Raw genomic sequence first — 22,524 nt, 5'->3', positions numbered from 1 at the left:
CTTCACCCAGGCCTTTTACAGAACTGCCTTCACCTATTAAAATGGTGATTTACACCCTTTAAATAATTTCCACCATATGTACAACATAGAGATGGAGCTTTTGTAGCTGCAATAGCAAGGTCAGACTGAAATACAGGGATTTTATTCCATCTCTGCCCTCTACTTCCTTCAGTACTTTCCTTAAATCAGTTTTACCACCTACACCCCAATTTCTTTTCTGCAACTGTGGAAGGTTAATATGTCCTTCACAAGGGAAGAGAGGCTGTGTTAACTAACCATGTCACACAAAACCAGAGATGATCAACAAGGAAAAGCCAATGAGAAAATACCCAAATGAAGCTGAAACTTCAGCACTGAAAGTCTGGAAAGAAATGTGATCTCAGTTTTGGCTTTTAAAAGCATTTTAATGTTTCAGCATTAAAACATTTTTATTTCTTCCTAAATATGGTAAACAACACACTTGAACTACAAGAAAAACAATAAATATTGTTGGTTTGTTTTTTTTTTTTTTTCAAGTGTTATTTCAGTGGGCCTCATTCTACTCTCTTCACTTAAACTGAGAGGGTATTTAGAATGATTTAAACAGGACTTTTTTTTTTTTTTGGCAACACTTTGAGTGATACATCCTCCTGGATGCACATGCAACAGAATACATCCACATGGACAAGAGCACATCATCAAGTGTGTTTTATAAACACCTTTCATTTTTTAATAATTGCAACTGTTTTTCCAAATTCATAATGTAAATCCCAATATTGTAACAAACTGAAATCTAGTCTTTTTGATATAGACCTGCCTCAGTTTCAGAGACCTCAAGAAATCTTCATTAATGTTTTCTTCTGGTCTGTGGATATATAAATATAGATTGCATACAGAGCCTGATATAAATCCATTGACATCTATGGAACACTTCAATAGAAAGTAATTTGGATCAGCACAGGCAACCTTATGCCTTTAGGCTACTAATCAGCTTTCGAGCATTAAATTCAGCTGGCTTAAATGATATATAAAAATACAGAGAGGCACTCTTACAGTATTCATCAAATATGTAAAATACAACATAGAAACACTATCACAACACACAAATCCAGGTGTTTAATGATGAATATTGTAAAACTGGCACAACTTTGAAAAGCACAGCTGTGATTAGGATATAATTATCTCATGCAAGAAATCTATTTTAGGGCTATAATTCTTTGTTGCTTGTGAAAGGAACAGATTTTTGTTATTTTCCACTCACCTTAATTCTGCAAAGTCTGTGCAGCTATAAAAGAGTGATTCGGATTCTAGTCTGGCTCAGAGTTCTAAACAAATTTTTTTGTAACTGGCTAAATAGCAGAGATTTCTTGTGAGGAACACAGCTTTAATTTTGGATCTCAGATTGATGGAACAGGGCTGGCAGCAAAGACACCTATTTTTTATTACTGGATACATATGATAGGAAAGTAATTGTAAGAAACAGTGACACCACAGATATTTTAAGTTATGTAGTTGGTCTGCACTGAGATTTTATATCTCAAGCATTTCATCACATCTGAAAGACACCATGATCAGAAAATAATTCTACATGTGTATGGATGTTACAAAGCTTGGATGCACAAGTTACTTGCTGAACTGACTTGTGAATTATATTCTGCATAAGCATCCATAGAAGCACACCTGTATACCATATGTATACTTATATTTTTCAGGTCACAGTCTGTTACCATTCAAATACAATTGCAAAATTGCACAAGAGCCATATTGTTAAAATTGGCTCAAGGTAGGCAGAGATGTAGCTACAGGTATAGAAATATCCTTCCACCAGAAGGAGAATTTTCTTCTGACACGGAATAAATACAAAAGGCAAAAAACCCTTATATTAAGAAACAGATCTATCCTGCATGAAAAATCCTTCCTGAGGAAAACACTAAATACAATTAAATCACCAAAACTTGAAAATATTTATTTTTACAGTTACTTAAAATGTTCGGGAAAAAAACAGTCTGGTATTTTTTTAAATTTGCAATACAAAAGGGGAAATAAATATGCTAAAAAGATATTTCAGGATTTAAAAATCGCAACCTACATATGGGCTGTATCATTTGCAAAGCCTAGATATTAATATTAGAACCTAGTTCTGAGAAAATTAATGTATATTTTAAAAGCTTTTTTTTAATATTTGGTATGTTTAATTTAAAGAATGTAAGACCGCAGACAAGATGAATTTTCCAGTATCTTAGTCATAAAGTTATATCACTGCTTCATATTCACAAAATGGTTAAATAGCATGCATAAATTAAAATGAGAGTCTAATAATTTAGATTGTCCTAAAACAATACTAAAGGCAAGTAAAAATAAAATACTCCATCTTGCTGTTTCAATTAAAATCTGCTGCATTGTATTAAGAAAATATTTGGAATTAATATAGTCAAATATACCTGAAAAAAAAACCACCCTTGCTCTGATTGAATAAAACTGATTCAACTCTGCCGAGGGCTCTGGCCACGAGAGAGAAGCTGTGCTGGATTACACAGTGCTATTGAGACATCTTCTTTAAGCAGGTATTTTAAAAAGTCATGATCCCCTTTTCCATAGCTGTTCTCTGTAAACATTTGGGAAATGAATTGCTCAGCAGCCATAGAACATAAGAGGTAAAAAGCACTCAACTCGGGAAAAAAAATAGCTGTATTTCTTGAAAGAGACAAGATGGCTTTCTGTAATATGAAAGCACAGCTTAAAAGGTATGTTAGATCCATGGAGATCTATTGCATAAAATTCACCCTCTGCGTAAAGTATCAGCACAAGATTTGCCCAGTGATTAGCCATGATTAAGTGCTATTTCACAGAGTTAGATAGGACATAACTGAATAATAGATATTATGCTGACCCTCTTCTATTAGCATTAATTTACCACAAAGAGCCAACTCAAGATATCAACGTGCGTTACACCCCCGTTTGAATGAGTCGAAGTGAGAATAACTATGCTGCAAAATAATCCTTTCTAGACCCACTTTATCAATTTGCCTTTTCATTAAGGGCATTTAGACTTCCCAAACTGTCTTCCAGTGATGAAGCAGTTCTGTCTATAGTGGGGAAAATGGAAAAGGCATCATCAATGACCACAACTCCACATGAACCAGACTATGTCCTGGGCCTCTGCTCCTTTGTCTAAATTCTCATGGCCATGTTCTTCCAAAGAAATGTGGAAGCACTACAAGAAGGAAAATTCTCAGTTTCTACAGTTAAAGTGGAGTTCAGCTGAAGAAAGGATATTTCCACATAGAAGTAAGTTGGACTGGTTTATTAATTTGGGAAACTGTTCTCAAAAAGTGATAGAAATCTCAAGGTAAATAAATCTCCAGTCAATTTTACTGTTTCTCTACTTTCCACTAATTCTCAATTGAAGAAAATATACACAATTTTAAACTGATCCTTATCTACTCTCCTTATTTTCTTTCCTACTAGCAACAGAAAAATAACTGTAGTAAAGACTAATATTTTTCAGACTTCATTGAAAAAAATTCAATTCTCAATTTTATAATCCAGGAACATTTGTTTTGAGACTTTATCTCTTCCCCAAAACAGAGACAATGCCAGTAAACCAAGTTCAAACCCTGTATTAATCAAAATAACTTTGAGTTCAACAGTTATTAAACTCCGTTAATAAATGCAGAATCTGTGACATATACAAAAAAAAATTATGCAATTATTTTGACATGCCTAGTGGGCCAGTACATTAATTAGGGGGCTGACAAGTTTATGGGAAGTATTCTGTAAACATAGGAAAGCTCAAATCAGGAAACATTTATACAGATCAAATGGTACTCACAGCCATAGGAACAGGGATTGTTGGATGAATGACTCTGAGCATGAGTCAGTAGCTATAAACCTATCTGGGAATCTTTAAGTCAAGAACCATGATTTGTGTCTATAGAAAATATGAGGGTTGGGGGTAGATTTCTAGATGTGCTCTGTAAATTGGTCTGGAAATCATTTCCTGCATGCAATGTTTTTTTGCAAATGTTAATCATGATTTTGGTTTTAGATGGGAAAACATGCAGGTCAATTTTAGCAGAAGCCTTCTCTCTCCTCTTCTTCCCTTTTCCCCCACTCCTCCTTTGTGGATGGGGTGAAGTTAGAGGACACTTGAGAATTTGAAAATAAAACTTCAAACCATCTTCAAATAAGGAGGGAAAAAAAAAAGGAAAAACATGAATTATGATGAACAATGAACTGACTGTGGCAAAGTTTTCCCCATAGCAGGAGACTGGTAAATGTTGGGAAAACAAATCTTCATAATTATTGACACTTGTGCTAGAGTAAATCTAAGCCAAACCATTAAGTTGCTCAACCACAAAGAGATGATTAAAATTGTTCTGAAAATCTGGCTGTGTTTTCCTTTATGAAATAAAAGGTGAGGTGGTAAATGGAGTTTATATCTGCATGTTCCACCAAAAAAAAAAAAAAATCAAGCTAACTTTTATTTTTAATTGTTGGGTTTAGGAGGATGAAAAGGAAGATAGAAAGAGGCCACTACAGAATTTCTGTGGTGATGAAAATCTAAATTGAACATACTATTTTTCAATTAAAACATCTGAGGCATTTCTTCATTTTCCTTATAAAGACAGTGTTGAGAAAGTGCTCAAGAGTAGATTGTCAGAAACAGGGATTTCCAATAAAACATTGTCCACATAATCAGCATGCCAACTGAGAAGAGAAAAAGGCAATATTGAAACTGCATTATCTTAAAGGCAACTCTTTCTCTAAAAGATGTAAAATAAGACAAATAACCTCCAAACAAAAAGAGAAGAGCTTTCTAGTCCCCAAAAGTGAAATTAGTCATCTTTGGGGAAGAAAAAAACAACCAAACATTTCCCAATATCACCCTTCATAACTGGGATAAAACCCGTTTAGTTTAACTGTTCTGAGCTAATAGTCTTTTATCATGCCATGTTCTGCCTTTATGGCTACATCTTGTTCCAATTTTGGTTTCATCCATTCCCATTTCCAAACGACCATAACTTTCATACGGGCTTGCCATACACCAGATTCCATCTGTCTGTGACCTTGGATAAACAAGGGGCCTTTGATGTTCTTATGCACTTCAAACCCCTTTGTCATTTCCAGTGATATATGAGCCACTCCGTAGTGACATGCAGTTATCATTGGTTTGTGGAAATGCCTTCCTGCTTCTTCTCTTGATGTAAGTTTACCATAGAACAAATTTACTGTAATCTCTGTGTTAACTCGTGCTTCCCTACGGAGTGAGAAAGAGGTCAGCAGGAGGCTGGAAAGAGAAATCCTGCACATACGGCCCCCTGACAGCCAAAAACAAGGGGCTGTCTCTAGGACAAGTAAGAAAACCAAATCACACAAACCCCATACAACAAACGAACTGATGATCAGAACAACAACTTCTTGAAAACAAGTATTACAAGGAATTCGTTAGCTGATGGACAGATTTGCACACCCCACACAGCAGCTTTGTTGTGGCATTGTGTGTTCATCCTATTACATTTCAAGGCTGCTGTTCGAGGCTGTTGGGTTTTGGCACTGTCAAAATGAAACAGGGATTATGTGGTACCATATGTCAGGCAGCTGAAGCAAAGTATTCCTGGTCTAACATGTTTGCCTTTCCAATCTGGAGGGAGTGTTAAAACCAATGGAGCAGGAAAGGTGGGTGGGCCCGGGCAGAGTGGGGCAGGGTATTTTTGTTTTCACCCGAACATCTCAGCCATCCTCCTTGCACTTCTGCACACTAATGTCTGGATGTTTCTGCCCCAGCCAAATAAAGAAAGAGTTCATCTTTTCCTCCAAGACAAAAAGAAAAACAAAGCAAAATCCTTCACCAATTATTTTTTAATGTAAATGCATGTTTATTTCATGCCCTCAAGCCTTTTAGTCCTGGTTGTTTGTGACAAACATTCCACAATAGACTCTTTAAAGTCTGGCATATGTGCCAGTGCTAAAAAACACAGAGTAGAAGACGTAAGACAATTAAAATGAAAGCCGACAACAACATGGCACTAATGGTTTTAAATTATTACATTGTAGAATACTTGCTGGTACATCATGGAAGAGCTATCCCCACAGCTCTGCACAAGCCTGAGCTCCGTCAATAAACTAATCTTTATCATGTAATACATTGGTTTTCTGTTATAGTGATGTTTGCACTATACAGTCCAGCATCCTGTAACTATGGATAAAGGAATGACACAACTACACACCAATTAGCTCAGGTCTCTGCTTCAGTATATGGGAGGTGTTCATGGTCCACATCCTCAGTCAATATTCACTGAGGAGACACCATTGATTGACTTCTAAGGTTGAGTTGTACTCGATAAATACAACAAGATGACCTGCAAGCCCCAGGGTGCCCAGACTGCAGGCACTTGAAGAAGCTTACAGAATAACCCATTTTTAGGAGAAATCTGCCTGAAACAGCATCTAAGATGCATTGTGAATTAGCTCCCAGAGGACCCTAGAGCAGACACTGGTGTGCAAGTTGGCTTCCAGTGCTGGCTTACTTATTTCTTACCACAACATTGTTTTGTATAGTCTCAGTTCAACTGTGTGTCCTGATAGATAATATTCCGAAAACAGGATTTAAGGACCCGAATGATGTAGTTTTGTTTTTTTAAAAGTCATCTATACACAAATAAATTTGCAAGAATAATCAAAAACATTTTTCTGACTCAGCAAGGTTATGTTTCTTCAGAATGAAATACAGCGATGTTTCAATCTCTGTCCTTTCTTCTTTTTGAGTTTGTTTGTGAGGTTTTAGGTAAAAAAGGAAAAGGAAACACAGGAACATTTCTATTGTCAAGTAACTAAGGGCTTTTCTGGGATGTAAGAAGCTGGAGTTCAAGTTCTATACTTCCCCCTTTCCAGACAAATGCCCTTGTCACTCCTGTCCCTAGCTGTTAGTGGGTAGCTTGCTGCCTTCATACAAATGGCAAAGCTAATACTTTCAAATAAAGATTTTTAAAAGTCAGATTTCAGCAATGAGGAGTTGTAGCTGGATTTAATAGATGTCACCTCTGAAAAGCTTAATTTTTGAAAGATAAATGGAGAATTACATCCTCTACTTTAAGAACTGACTACCAGGAACTCATTTTTCTCGTTCTTCCCTTATGCAATATCTGTGCTTTATAAATATTTCAGAAAGAGTTTTCAATGCAATTTTAAAAATAAAGATATCACATTCAAGAAAGACCAAGCAAAAAAAAAAATAATCTTAATGTTTTCCCTTGATGTTACTGTCACAGCTAGTAGCAGTAGCATATTTTTCCCCATCCAACTTATATTTACATAGCAATAAGTAAGCATGTTAACTGTAAAGACACTCTAAACAGCTAAGAAAAGTTTATATAGAGTAAGAATTTTACAGCTTCATGGAAAGATTTTCACATAAAGCAAAAATTTTTACCATAGCTCCCCCTCCTCCTCTCTGACTTAATTATTTTTTAACCAAAATGAAAACACACAGACTTAGTTTCAGGTTAACACCATGGCAGGACAAAGGTTTTAATCCCATGAAAGAGGCAAGACTCTACAAAGCTTAGCTCCTCTAAATTATTGAAGTATTAGAGAGACTTGCAATTCTTAAGCAGTCCTGAAACACATTTGTAAGGAATATTAACTCAGTTTTAATGGAGAAGAAATATTACTTCCAATTTGCTGTGGGGTAGCTGGGATCATGGCAGAGAGTTTTGCCTAAGAGCACATAGAAAGCCTTCAAAGGAGCCATGATGAGTGTCTACATGAAGTAATTGCCTTGGGCCCTGGCTCATCCTTTCTCTCTAGAGCTCAGCAAGAAGATAAACCTTATGCAGGTTGAAACCCAGAGTGGGAACACAAGCAACTACAAAACTCGTGGCTGTTTCCTTCGAAACTAATCACACACAGGAGTATTCGCTGCCTGCAGTTTCTTGAATGGTGTCTCCTCTCCTTCCTAAGAGTCATGGTTAGGCCCACAAATCAGATTAGAAAGTGAGTTATATCACCTAATATACCTCTACTGGACATGATGAGAAAGTGGATGAATTGCCTTAACAACCAGACTTTGGACAAAGGACTCACTGTAAGGAAAAAAAAAATGCTCAATCTCACCTATACTCTCCAGCCCCTAATCCAATTCCATGCAGCAACAAGGTATTCATATGAAAGATGCAGCAGCCTATGCTTTGCTCTCCACTAGCCAGAGCTAAGGAAAACATGTAGACCTCTCTCTGACAGTTCAGTGTGGAAGTCTGAAAGTAAAGCAATAGGGACACAATGGTCTTTTGGCTGCTTTACATCTGAAACATGAGAAAGGATCTCTTGCTTCCCCTGCCTGTACAGAGGTGGATGTGCAAATACATACCTGAAGCTAGAAGAAAGGCTAAAAGCAGCACATCATTTAATAGTTTGTCAAAACTGAAACATTCTGCTAAGACAATTTTCTTCCTAAAGCACTTCCCACAGAGGTCACTGAGGTTTCCCAAGTTCAGATGGCTGACTCTGATGGCCGTCCCACAAGGCACTGCCACTCATCTGGCCTTGTTCCATCACCAGGACAAGCTCACAAACCCCCTCACAGAGGGCCAAGAAACTCACAGATAACAGAGAGCCTGACTGAGAGACAGAAGAGAACTTCAAAATTGGGGGATTGTTCCCAGTCAAATCTCAGGATAGATTGTCACAAAGCAGAATTCATTCTAGAACCAAGCAGAGGAAGGAAATAGTACAGAACACTGAAACCTTTGACATCTGGATTTTGTTTATAGGATTGTTTTTTCCCCTGCACCTTTCTCCTGATTTATGGATCACAGTTTATGGTGCATAATGGAAAATCATGAAGTTTTAATAAAAAACACTGTCAGTGATAAGAAAATAGACAACACTAGTAGCATTTTCTATAGCAAACAGACTTCAGGAAAAGTTATTTCAGATCTCCACTTGACCTAATTTTCTTATTACATGTGAGGAGAAATTACTCAAGTCCTTTTCTGTCTGAAATAATATATTTAAGTCCCCATAACTTCTAATAAAAGTTTGGTATTCCAGTGGAAAAAGTACTTGCTTTATTCTACAGTTGGTGAGGACATATACTGCTAGGTTTACGTGCTTACAAAAAAAAGTTCCATGAAAGGGACATTGCTAGCCTAAAAAAACCACATTCCAAGCAAGCTAGCTGCACCTCCTCTAGTTAGAGCAGAACACCTTGAACTAATAGCAATCAAAGACAAGAAGAAAACTATTTCCTTAGTGCATATATGTATTATCTAGGTCTTAATGAGCACAACACCATAATCCCCTCCATCTTCCTTCTCTCATTCAGGTTGGCCTGCAGTACATGTTTAAGTTTGACTTAATTGAATCCTATATTTTGTGACTGCTAAAACGAAAATTTAATGTGGAGCACTCTTTTGTTGCTATAGTCTTCCTCCACAGATTAGCAGAGGGAAAAGGAGGGAGTCACCAGAAAATCCAGAACCATGTAAAGTTCTGAGCAGTGACTGAAAAGGGTTTCCTGCTTGTAACATCCTGTTTCTATGAATCACTTTTTGGTTGTCTTTGCCAAGAAGTTCTATAATGGAGGCTGTGCATTTATCTTTGTTTTCCAGAGTGATTTGAAATGCCTTGCCTGGGGTTGTCTGCCAGACCAGGAGTAAAGCACACCTCTTGAATATCAACGTACTGATCTGTCCAACAGGTGTAAATAACCAGATTAGAATTAGCAATTCTTCACTAATCAAAAATTGCACACAATTTTTAGAAGTTTGTTTCCTTCATTTATATTTTGTGACTTTTAAACAGAATTTTTTATTGTCCCTAATGTTGCATTTAGATTCCTTCCCCCTCAAGATTGTTACTGTTTTTGCACACTTTGTGGCCTCGCACCAACAGGGATCTGCTCTGCAGTGTGATTACACCTAAAGACAAATGTTGCCAGGATTTTAGTCCCTTGACAGGGAGTTAAGGATGTAATTTAAACACCTGTTCTCCAAAGTTCAAGAGAGCTGGCTGAATTAATTATGAAAATAAATCTCACTATACATTGTCTAAACAATATGAAGCTGCCAAGCTGAGAAGGGTGGGACATACTCTGACACAAAGCATAGAGGACCACGCACAAGTCAAGAAAAATTATCAAGGAAGTTTCCATTAGCTTTCATTTTCTTTGCATTGCCCAAATTCAGCAAGACATCTAAGTAAGCACTTTGGAGAATCAATTCAGGGGCTGAAAAAAAACAATATCTATGAAAATTAATTTGAAGGAAACTTATTAAAAATGCAGATGTGTTAATACTTTTTAAGAGGATACGTTTACAGTATTGCAGGTGAAATATTTATGCAACAAAGACCAAACTATTGTAAGGCATGTTTCAGGCAAAGCAGAAATCCAGTGCTCAGAAGAATAAACATTCATAAACTCTGCAATCTAATTTTATACAGCAACAAAAATGTACAATAAATTTCACACTCCTATTGATCCTAATACCATTGGCATTGCCCCAGCAATTGATTTAGTCATTTGATCAGCAGGAGAAAGGGAAGGGGAATATAATATTTTAGTGGACTTCATAAATTCAAAGCCTCAGCTTTCAAGTCCAACCAATAATACAATAAACCATAGAGATCATAAATGGAACAACTAAAGTTTTGTAATTACAACATGGTTTATAATGTAATAATTTAGCAAATGGCAGGCATGTTTGATTTATGCAAGATGCAGAATAGTAGGTTGTTTCTCATCCGAGCAACATATTTTCTAATAAATATTCAGAACAATTAAGGTTTGCATCTCAACCTCTCCAAATGGTGATTGCTTGTCTGGCATTGTCCAAATGCAAGGGGTTGTTTTGAAAGTGAAACAGATCTATTTCCCATATCCTTCTACAGATTTCTTAACCCAGTGTTTATGTGTCTTTAGCTATACAGAATTAAATGGTTTTGGTTTTTTTTCATGATAGTAGAACCATAAAGTACTTATAATAGGCACAATATTTAGCATTGCCCAGTCAGTCTAAAAGGCTTAGAAATTGCAGTAGCATCATTCAGCTGCTGGGTTGTTCTGCCAGCCTGTCTACTGGCATGTGTACAGGAGGTAACAGAAGAACATCTCCCCATTATGCCCATGTGTCACCTGCCCCTCACAGGAGGTTTCTGGTCTGGGTGTTTGTGTCTCTCTGCACCTCCAAAAGACAGAGCGCAAGGCACTGGCCCTGAACAGCCACCAGATCCTGTGCTCCCTCAGCCCTGCCAGTGATCAGGCAAGGCACTGATGCTGGCCACACCACTGCTCCTCGGGCCACAGCTCAGCTGCTGCTCTTCTGGAAGATCAGGGATGTGCTGATCAAAATGACCTACCTGAAAATACCGCTGGAGCAGCAACACAGCCCCTCACAGTTGCCTGTGGCTTAACAGCACCAGAGCAACCAACATTTCAAAAGACCTGTAATACATTCCCCTAGCATTTGGGGTTTTTTTAAATTTTATTTAAACACAACATTTTGAGGTTTGGGTTTTCTTTGCTTTCAGAGATACCAGCAGATTACCCAGAAGATACCTGAGACCAGATGAGGTACTGAATCTTTGTCTCAGTTTTAGATCTACTCCTTCAGCTACACTCCCAGAAACACCATTTGCTGCAAACAGCCCTGATGAGTCCAAGCACATCTGTCTCAGCCATTGGTACAACATGGTCATAGCACTTTACAGTTAGTAAGAATTTTGTGGATATAGAGACCTCCTAAATTGCCTTCCAATTTGTGAAAGGTCAGACTTTTAAAACAATACACTGAGAACAAAGAAGCCTGCACACCACTCGTAAGGCTGCAGAGTCAGCCAGCCGGCAAACACCACGGCTTTCAGGAGGCTGCTTCAATCTGTTCAGACAACACACCACAGACTTGTGAGCCAAGGAAACACATTCAGCTTGCTGTGAACTGGGGATAAGAGAAAAGGGGTTATTATATCTGGCCACTGATGTCTAGTTCACCTCAGAAAACATCTCCGTACTGAGAGAAAAGAAACCTTTATTCTCCTGACAACTGCACATCCATTTTCATAAGTCCATTTCAAACTTAAGAAAAACCCCAAACCCAACAGCAACAAACCAAAGCATCAGCCCTGCAAAATCAGTTTCACTGTGCTGAAACCCCCATAGCTCCAGGCACCCTGACAGTCAGTAGAAGTTCAAACTCTCTTGCTGCAGCCCAAAATCTAAATCCATCTAAAATTCAAACCCAGGTAGTGTTGCAGTGCTCTTGGGAAGCCAGTGTTGCACAGCACAGATCCACCTACTTGAACAGTGCAGAGCAGGGGAATGACTCAGGACATTGCCCTTGTCCGTGGGTAGGTTTCCTTTTACAGGAACAAATACTGGTGCAACAATAATAATTCTGTGTGAGCTGCCTCTCTCCTGTTCAATATGTCTATTGGGCTCCAAGAAAACTTTTTCACTGATTATTTTGTGGACTACTCTTACATTTTGGACAACAGAGCAAACTTCAGACAGCTTTTCAGAGAAGACAGTGGGAGAGGTGTTTAATCCCCTTACACTCCCTCCTTGCAGGCACTGCAGCAAACATGGAAGATGATAAAGAGCTCCCACACTGTCCTGTGTCTGTACACAGGCAAAGGGTTGGCCAGACAGTAGTGAGCTGGGTTAGTATTCAAGAAGAATCCTAGTCCCAAGGCTTCATAGGCCTCATAATATTTATTAGCTCCAAATTTATAGCAACTCTTAAACAGAAAGTCATATACTGTCCAATTCTCAGTGGAAAATCCACAGTAAAAATTCTCACATGAGCAAACTAGCCAGGATGTGGCAGTCCCTGGCAGCATGGGAAATTCTGGAAGGGGCACCCAAAGTCTGGTCTGATGTATATTCACAGTTCAGGATAACATCCCACGAAACACCTGCCTGCAACAGCAAGGTCTCATCCCTTTGGATGAAAGGCATCTGCTGCTGAACAGTTCCAGCCCAGTGAAGGAGGCTGATGTCACCGTGGGCCTGCATGAAATATCATCAAATATGTGACTTATTTCCACTAGCTGTTACTTCTTAAGAGGTCTTCCCCCTTTTTTAATCTTAATTTCTAAGCATCTAACCAAAAACCTCCTCTTGAGTTTCATCAGAAATGACTTGGATGATCTTCTGTTAAAAGAATGACTTTTATCCTCATTCAAATACATATTGTATTGGCTTAGAAACATCAAAGAGGCAATGTCTTTACATATTCTATTTCTAAGAAAAGAAAAGGAGTTCTCTCTTTATTAACATTGGTAATGTTGAATCTTATAATGAAAAATGCACAAAAGCAATATTTTTGATGAATAGGTAATAGAACAGCACTGAATAAGAGAGCATTAATATATTTTTTCCCAAAGACTCACTCAGATAATGCATCAGGAGGGTTTTGAACTGAGCTGAAGCCACAAGCAAAAATGAGGTCGGTGGTCTTCCACTCCCCCTCTTACAGCCCAATATTTTTATTGACCTTGAAAAGCCACCACACAGTTCAAGCACAGCTCCAACATCTGATTGTCACAGTCCACAACGAACACAGCAGGAGCACTTTCTCTCAGGCCAGAAATACTTTGCAGGAGACAGAAAATGCTGTCTGACCAGACCAATATGCAAACATTACCTAAGGCAATTATCTGAATTATGAGTGGAACAGGCACAGTGGCATATTACAAGTAACGTTTTTGTACCCATGGATATTTCTAGAGTTTTTATTACACTAGCAAGTGACCTGCAGAAAAGTATGCAGCATTTTCTGGTAGAGGGTGGGCACATATCCTTTCTGTCTCTGCTGTGTGTAGAACAATAGAGCCTTTGTGATGTTCCCCAGAAAACCTATTTATGCACTTGAATTTTGAACATTCCTTTCACTCTTTGTCATCTTTTACCATTGTTTTTGAACCACTACGATAATACAATTATAAAGGGCCATATAAGCAGTTTGGAAAACAAAAAAGAAGAAAGAAAGCAGAAATTTTAAAATAAATCAGCCATGACACTCTCCTACATTTTTCATTATTTAATTACAGTCAGTAAAATCACAAAAATCTGATATTAATTTGAGAAAATAATTGTCTCTTGAATTCTAAAATTTCTGTTGTGGTCTGCAAAAGGGATGTCATAGGAAATACATTGTACTTGAATAACAGCCATGTATTTTGGGAAAATATGTATGTACAGAAAAGATGGTCGTTTATTCTACAAAACATTTAATTAAGCTTTAGAATTCCAAAAATCCCAACAAATCACAGCTGGAAAAAACTAGATTTCTATAGCAATCCCTTCTTCCTGTTTATTTATTTTATAATAAAAGAAGTGTTTCATAGTAACAATACCTTGAAAAATGAAGATGTGCTGGGATCAGAGTTTGTATGAAAGAGAAGTATCGATGCAGTGGCAGATGAAGACTAAGGGCATATTTAAAAAAAAAAAAGGCAGAAAAGAAAAAGTTGAAAAGCATTACTATATCTTTGAGGGACACTGATGAGAGACAGTACCCTCACAGTATTCATCCTCATGAATCTCTTGCTCTCCTGCACAAATATATTTTTCACAGAGGAGGATTTAATCTACATCTCTATTCAAGGTCCAGTTGTCTGCTCATTTGTCAGCTTCTTCCCCCATCATTTCTGTGCCTGAAATTCCAACCAACCACCAGAGAATCAGAGCTACATTCATGGATGTGCCCCATCTGAATGCACTGGACAGGCTCTCACTCCATTCATATTTCAAATCCTTTGCCAATGCAATGCCACCGTGCTCATTACATTAACATTCATAAAATCTGCCTATCCTCCTCCCTGTTTTCTTTTTCTACCATGTCTCTCTACTTGTCTACCTTTAGTGTGTACAACACTCACAGCAAGGACTTTTTCTAGTCTGTGCTTGGAGCTTGGCTCATATAGAGGCCTACCATAGATAAATAAGACAACAATTTAATCTGCACTCAATCACTGTGATCTATGGAATAGCAGCGTCTTGTTTGAAGTGTGGTATTACATTTGGAAAGAGCAAACAAGAAGCTAATTATTTTTTGTGTTTATATCTGTCACTCTTTCTCCTACAGATTGAGCCACTGTCTCATCCTGCTGACTTTGAGCTTCAGAGAAACAAGGGACCAACAGAGTTGGACTGTGATAGAGGAGGGGAAAGTTCAAACAAAGAGATACAATAAATCTAGATGTCTACAACATCTGAGGTAGTGGCTCAGGACACGGATGTAATACTAAGTTACACAGTGAAACACTGGCAACTTGGTGGTTATGGAGTTCAAAAGATGTCCACAGTCAATCAAATTGGAATTAACAAATGGAATACAAACTGCACAGGGAGATGTGAGATGAGAGAAGAAGAAAAGAGTACTGGGATTAGGAGCTAACTAACAGCTGCAGTAGGCTCACAGGGTTTGTAACAGCTACTATAATTTCTGCATAAGAATAAACACTTCAGAGATAGGAAGAGGAAAGCAGAGAAAAGAATTAACAACAAAAAGAAAGTGAGGCAGCAATCATTCCCTCTGCTTTTAAAATACAAACCATTAGCCAAAAAGAGTTTCTAAAGTTACTTTCAAAACCAAGAGACATAACAGGTCCCTGTGCTATCATTATCAACCAAAGATTTTGTCTTAAAAGGGTCTGGGAGAGAATTTTCTTTACAATTATTCAAAAACTCTGCTTTTAACATACAATAAAATTTACGAAAACAGAATTTGGACATGAAATTTTACAGAGCTGTGAAAAATTAAACCACATGGGAAATAGCCAAAAGAAATGTTTCATGTATTTGTTTGCACATTTGTGTGTAAATTCCAAAACAGAGCACATTTGATGACAGCCAAGAAGCTTGCGTGCTACAGAGAAGGATTCATGAAAGTAAAGCCAGGCCTCTCTTGAGGCTGGAAAAGACTATGTTGTTCCAATGTGCATCTTTTCTGTTTCCTCAGCTTTTGGATTCCATGCCAACAATAATATGTATACCCCAAGAGTACATCAAGACCAAAACATGAAGGTCCAAGGAAAATCACCATGTCAGAGATGCACGTAAAGGACAATATTTGTCTGACAGAAGAACATGGAGTAAATGAAGCACTGACACACCCAGACTCGAAGCCACACAAGGAAACAGACTGCAATCTGCAATCATTACCCTCCATGGCTTGCTGTTGCCACTCCCAAAGGATGAGCAGAGACACTCCATGTTCACATTCCTACTGCTCCCTGGATATGGACATTTCAACAGTGCCTATGGGATTTGAGTCAACCAAATCCTGTCACTTTGCTAAATCCCTACCTATTTGTCTAGCATTTAAGAATTAAGCTCCTGAAAATATAATTACATCCAGTGTCCTCTCCTCCTGCTTCATTCCTGCTGCAAACAAGGACATAGCAATTTTTAAAGCATTTACCCTCACAACATTGCTTTCTAAGGATGTACAGACACATCTTCCCTCACCAAGCACAAAGTGGAGGAGAATCACGGCATGGTTGGGGTTGGAAAGGGCCTTAAAGATCATCTTGTTCCAACACCTCTGCCAGGGGCAGGGACACCTTTCACTAGAGCAAGTTGCTCAGAGCTCCACCCAGCCTGAGCTTGAACACTTCCATCCACATGGGTCATCCACAGCTTTTCTGGGCAACCTGTGCCTCACCAGCCTCACAGGGAAGAATTTCAAAGTTGTGCAAGAGATTTGCAGCAAAGCCAGGAAGGGCACTCAGGTTTGTTGGCTGTGCCCGTGAGCCAGGAGCAGCCTGTCTGCTGCTCTCCAGGCCTGTCCTGAGCCACAGCAGACATACTGTGCTAGGCTAGGACAAGGCAAGGCATTGCAGATTTTCATTACAGACATTTTTCCAAAACATGTCTCCAATTAATACATAATTCTGTTTTCTTTTTAAAAACATCAGACAAAAGATGCACAGTTCATAAATTCTACACAATGCAAAGATACAGCCCCGGTAAACTAATATACAACAACAAACAAAAGATTCCTAAAATCCTTCAACTGAAAGGAACACTCTCTAGTCACAAGAGCAACAGCAAGAGCTCTCAATTGACAAAACCAACTGTATTGAAATAGAAATAACAAACAACTTATAATAATGAAGAACAAGGAAAATGAAGGATATAACTACACAGAGAAGAGCAAGGAAACAGAGAGGAGATGATTCACAAAATCCTTCAGGATAGAGGGTAAATCTTGGGAGGTCTAAAGAGAAACAGCATTAGCAGAGATCAGCTGTGATTTCAGGGTCTGAATCAGTAGGATACCAACATAACTAGCAAGCAGCAAAGTTCCTGAAGCATGCATTGCTAGGCTTACACCATCACCCTGTCCACCAACAATGAAAATTTCAAAGGTAAGCTCTTGGGTTTCTCCAACTTTCTCTGTAGTAACCATCTTCATATTATTATTAAGAATATCACTGTTGTTATGAACAGAAAGTTAGAAACTGTGTTTTCTACTTTGTACTTGGAGACAAAGCTCTGGGTTTCTGTTATACATAGACTTAGGTAAGGGATGTTTTTAATTTCTGTCTTCAAATTTTCAACACTTCCTCCTAGTCAGAGCTCTTTCTCCCAAGAAGGATGACTTTACAACAGTAGTGCTACAAATTAGTGGTCAGTTCTGCCAAAAGAGGACAGAAATGTTTAGGATTCTTACTCTGGCTTATATTTTATAGACAAAACATTTAACATGGAGATGGAAAGATGGTGATTGCACTGAGTGTAGGTTATAGTAAGTTCTACTGCTTATCCAGACAGCTGCATATTGCACAGCTTGAATTCAGGACCTCAGCCACGATTTCTGTCACTCAGTCACTGCTGATGGAAGTGCTGTGTTATAATTTTCCTATATTTCAGCAGCATCTAGAAACACCAGATGTGGTTAAAGTCCTAGGAGATTACATAAAACACAGCCCTTTTGTAAAAGACCAGTTGCCTTCACTCAGCTGCCCAGGGTTGGGTGACATGTAGAGTGAAAGTTGCTCTCACCCTCAGAGACTCACTGCTCACAAAAATGTTCCTTGGTTTTCTTCTTTTTTTTTTTTAATAGAAGGAAAACCAAGCCATTGTACATGATTTTCTAAGATTCAGCAGAAACAAACCCCTGATTTTCTGTGGCTGAGGCCACTGCTCAACCACACTGTAGTACACCTACCCTCCTTCAGTTATGGCACAGACTGCGTGTGCACATCAGTGGTTTGTGTTACCTCAGCTGCAATCCCCTGTTACAACAGCAATCAGTAGGAAAGGATTTTTACAGCACACCTGACCTGAAAGCACAGAGACAATTTGAGACATCTGGAGAAAATGAAGAGCCCTATATCTTACAAGGAAAACTCCTTTCCTTGGAATGAGTCAGTCTCCTGAGCAGCGACTTCCCTGCACCTCCCATCATTCCTGCTTTTAGTCCCACTTCTGAGTGTCTCCTCTAAGATACTATCACTGCAATATTTGGAAGCCATGAGTTAGACTGGCCTCTGCTAACCAAAATATAACACTACTATCATCAAGTCCAGTTTATAATAACTCGGGACTCCTTAGCTGGTGTTGGAAGCTGTGAGTGCCAGAAATCTATATTTTAACAAACGAAAAATCTTGTATTTTCCTTGATTCCTAGAACTGAGACTTTAAGAAAATATCATCTTCATAAGAACTGCACAAGACCATTCTGATTTCACACCAAGGATGTTCCAGTCTCTGGAAGATCCTAATCTTATTTCCTTCCTATCTCAGGTTCTGTTGTCTGTCTTCATTACAAGAACAAAACACACCCCATTTCTAAATTACCAAGAGCAGCATCATTATTTGTACTTCTGCAATTTGTCATGTACAAGGGAAAAACTTGCCATCGTCTTAAGTGATGGCACTTTCATAACTACTTGCCACAGCCAGAAAAAGATTACTTGAAAGAAATTACTTCAGGACACCAAAAAAAATGACTTGCTTTTGCTCCAGTAATTTTTCAACCTGCCCTCTCTGTAGAGAGGAGTAGGAGAACTATCTTGGCATGCAAACATGGGGCCCAAATTCATCTGTTTATATACATCCTGCTTCTCAGATGTGCAGGATACAAACATGCATAATATATATGGGTCAAGTTTGATTGCTTAGGAAGGAGGCAATAATGCTGGACTAATTATTTTCCTGACCTGATGGGTAATATTTTATTTAACTGCACACTAGGGAAGCTAAACTAGCTGGTGGGAAAGAAAAATGTATTCTCAAAGGAATAATGTCAGTTTATGCAGCACCTTTGATTTGGCATACACCCAATGATTGAGATAATTTTAAAATATTATTTATTCATTATGTTTTTATTTGGATCCCGAATGCAAAAGTTCAATTTTCCTATTCCCCTCCCCATGCCTAATATTTGTTACACTTGCATTTTTCAAACCATTTACTGTCTGAAGGGTAAGTAGAATGACACTGCTCATAATGTGCAAATAAATGTGAAATAAGCTAGTCAGCTCAAGTGGAATGAATTACTGTCACTGGTAAAATAAGGCAAGAGGGAACGGCTGCCTTGGGAGCTAAAAAAGACTCTAGCAGGTACTGCTATTGAGCGACTGGAATAGCACTTACTATGATTTATCAAAGACCACTTGAAAGCACTTCTGAGGCATTAAATAGGCATGAAAAGAGGCTTTAGTGGCAACGGGACTATGCCAGAACTGAGTGATTAGGAGACTCAAAAGCTTGACCCTGACATGCAGCCCATGAACAAGGGATGCCAAAAATCTTCAAAGATATGTGGAAGAGAGTGGAGAGTCCAGTCAGTTTTGAGGAGATGACCACAGAACTGCTGGGTACCCATTACAAAAAGCTGATAGTGTGACTATGGAGAAAGGAAAAAAAACCCAGTCCATTATTGCTAGCACAGCACCGCACCAGACCACCAGAAAACAGCTTTGTGTAAGAATAATCTCATACATGGAAGAAAATACTTAAAATATTTTCAGTTTCAACATCCCTGTGGTTTTACAAAGACAAATTGCTGCACAGTCTTCACTGCTAATCTGTAATTGCAGCAATGCCTTTGTGGCAGGGGCTGCCCCAGTGGTACCAGAGCATGTGCTGCCTCTGCCAAGCCCCCAGAGCGCCAGGCCCCCTCAGCCCGTGTCAGGTCACAACTTTGGCTTGCACAGGCCAACATCCTGCTTCCAGGTCTCCCCTGTCCAGCCACTGCACAGTCTGCTGATGAGAAGAAAGCATTTTTATGTTGAACAAGCTTTTAAAGATGGTCCCTCCACCATGTAGATCCCACTGCCCGCACTGTGCCGGCTGGAGGATGTAGCAGCTCACTGACTGTGCTGGCAGCAGCAGCAGCATTTCACTCTGCTCCACCTGAACTTACAGCAGAGGTGTGCTCAGCTGCTCTCAACCAGCACGAGCATTTCCCAGGAAAGGAACACTCCAGTCTGCCCAGGGATATGGCAAGGACTTCTCTGCTCAATATGAGGCAGCACTTTGCAAGCCTCATGTTACTCCTGAACCCTTGTAGCAGCAGCTGGTCTTTCAGCTGTCACCTTCACTAGAGAGAGGCATTGGCACCCATTTAACTGCATTTTCTTCATGAGAAAATAAGTCATTAAGCAAGTTACTAATGTGAAGATTTTAGGAAAAGGAAACCTTAGTGTGAACCGGTGTGTGGCAGAGTTCCCAGTTCCCTGTCTCATCTTCAGAAGAATGGCCACCTAGAGACTGCTGTGGGTGGGGAAAAGCATTAATGGGGGACTGTGAGGTAAATGGAGGAGTACAGTTTTTCTTGCACTGCCTAATAAACTACATTTCACCATCCAACTTTATGATTTTCTGCAAAAAATAGACATCTCACTACTTCTCAGCAAAGATTTAATAGCAGCAAGCCGTAAAATGGTCTTACATTACTAAGACTTCATTATTTGCACAAAATATACTACTGTCATCTACTTGCACATTGTGAAGTATTGTCATAAAACAAATCTCTTAAAGTCATTAGTATGAATTACTGAATTTCTACTGTCCGTTCAAGACAATTGTTGCTGTTCTGAATCTTAAAGAACCCAACTCCATCATCATTGTGCCCGAAACCAAACACTGCTTGAAAAATACATCAAACGAATGCTGATATTGCAATGCACAAGGCCTATAGCATTTCCTTATATTCCCAGGAAGCTCTCAGAGAGAGGTATCAGTTATCATACCACACTAAAGGCATTGAAGATTTATCAAAGTGTTATCCATAAATAGACCTAAACGGCACAAAAATAAAAATAACCGCGAGATCACCCCTCCATGGCTGGCACAACAAAGGCAAAACAAAATAACCACTCCCTTGGTTTTAGCAGTTGGGAAGGGACCAAGATGGGAAAGGAAACCTTCTACGAGGTTCTTCTACCCAGGAACTTACTGTTGGAATACAAACCAGTCAGCAGGATATGGTGTGAATGTCCTGAAGTTGCAGATGTGCTGCCAGGTCCCGTAGGCACTGAGAGGCAATAGATGCGGGAGATTTGTACAGTCACGAGGTAAGAGATGTGACAGAACTTGGTTTCTCTGCTCTGAAAAAATCTGTTCTAAGAATTTATTTCCCAAAAGTGTCCAACTTGAAAAATATGAGCCAGCAGTTTTGTAGTGTAGGCAAGTTTTGGTTCCTCAGATGAGGCATCTGTATGATTTCACGTGCACAGGCAGAACATAGTAAAGTCAGAACTCTCCTTGAAAAGCAGCTGAACCTCAAAATTTTCAGTATACCTCAGATAGCCCTTCCCCTATAGCTTTAGCAGGGCTACAGTGAGCTTTGACAAAACCAGTTAGAGCCAAAAATCACTGATAAAACAGTGCCAACACAAGTTGCCAGCCATTCCAGTGGACCACAACTTCTAGGAACAGCCTAGGAGTACCCTACCCCTTTTTGCAGCTGTGAGGGTGCAGAGGGATTTCTCTGGAGGAAGAACATAACCACAGAGCTGTCCAGTGGGATTGCTCTCTCCAAGTACTCCGAAGAACAGCTTAAAGAGAGGAAACTTTTCTTTCAACACTTCTTTTTTCTGGCATCTGCTTTCTAACCACAACACAACTCAAAGGCCATGCCAGTGCTGCTGGAACCCGTAGCTGCTTTAAACCACTGTGTGCGTGCCTGACAGAAATATCTGAAAATGTCATTTTATTTCCCCAATGACAACCATGATTTTTAAAAGGTAATTACCTTGCTCCTTGAGAGCTTAACTAAAATAGGTAAATTAGTTGTATCTGCAGCTGATAGTGACAGGTAAGAAGAGCTTCACAACATGCACAGCTTTAGTTACAACATCTCTGGAAAAGTCCTCAGGGATTTAGAACAATGAAACTGTAATTTAGCCAGTCAGTCAAGAAAAAGCCATAAACAGATTCATAGAGACACTTCTGTACGCACAGCTCCTTGTATATTTTATGAGGCACTATCTGCCTTCCCTCTCCTTCCCTGATCCCTCTCTTCCCCACACATCAAGCTCACAAACAAAACAATGCAAGTGCTGAGAGAAAAAAAAAAAAGAGACTTT

This window comes from Pipra filicauda, unplaced genomic scaffold (assembly GCF_003945595.2).
Source record: "Pipra filicauda isolate LSUMZ 115617 unplaced genomic scaffold, ASM394559v2 scaffold189_size1545977_pilon, whole genome shotgun sequence".
Taxonomy (NCBI): Eukaryota; Metazoa; Chordata; class Aves; order Passeriformes; family Pipridae; genus Pipra; species Pipra filicauda.
Note: the sequence above shows the minus strand (reverse complement) of the source record.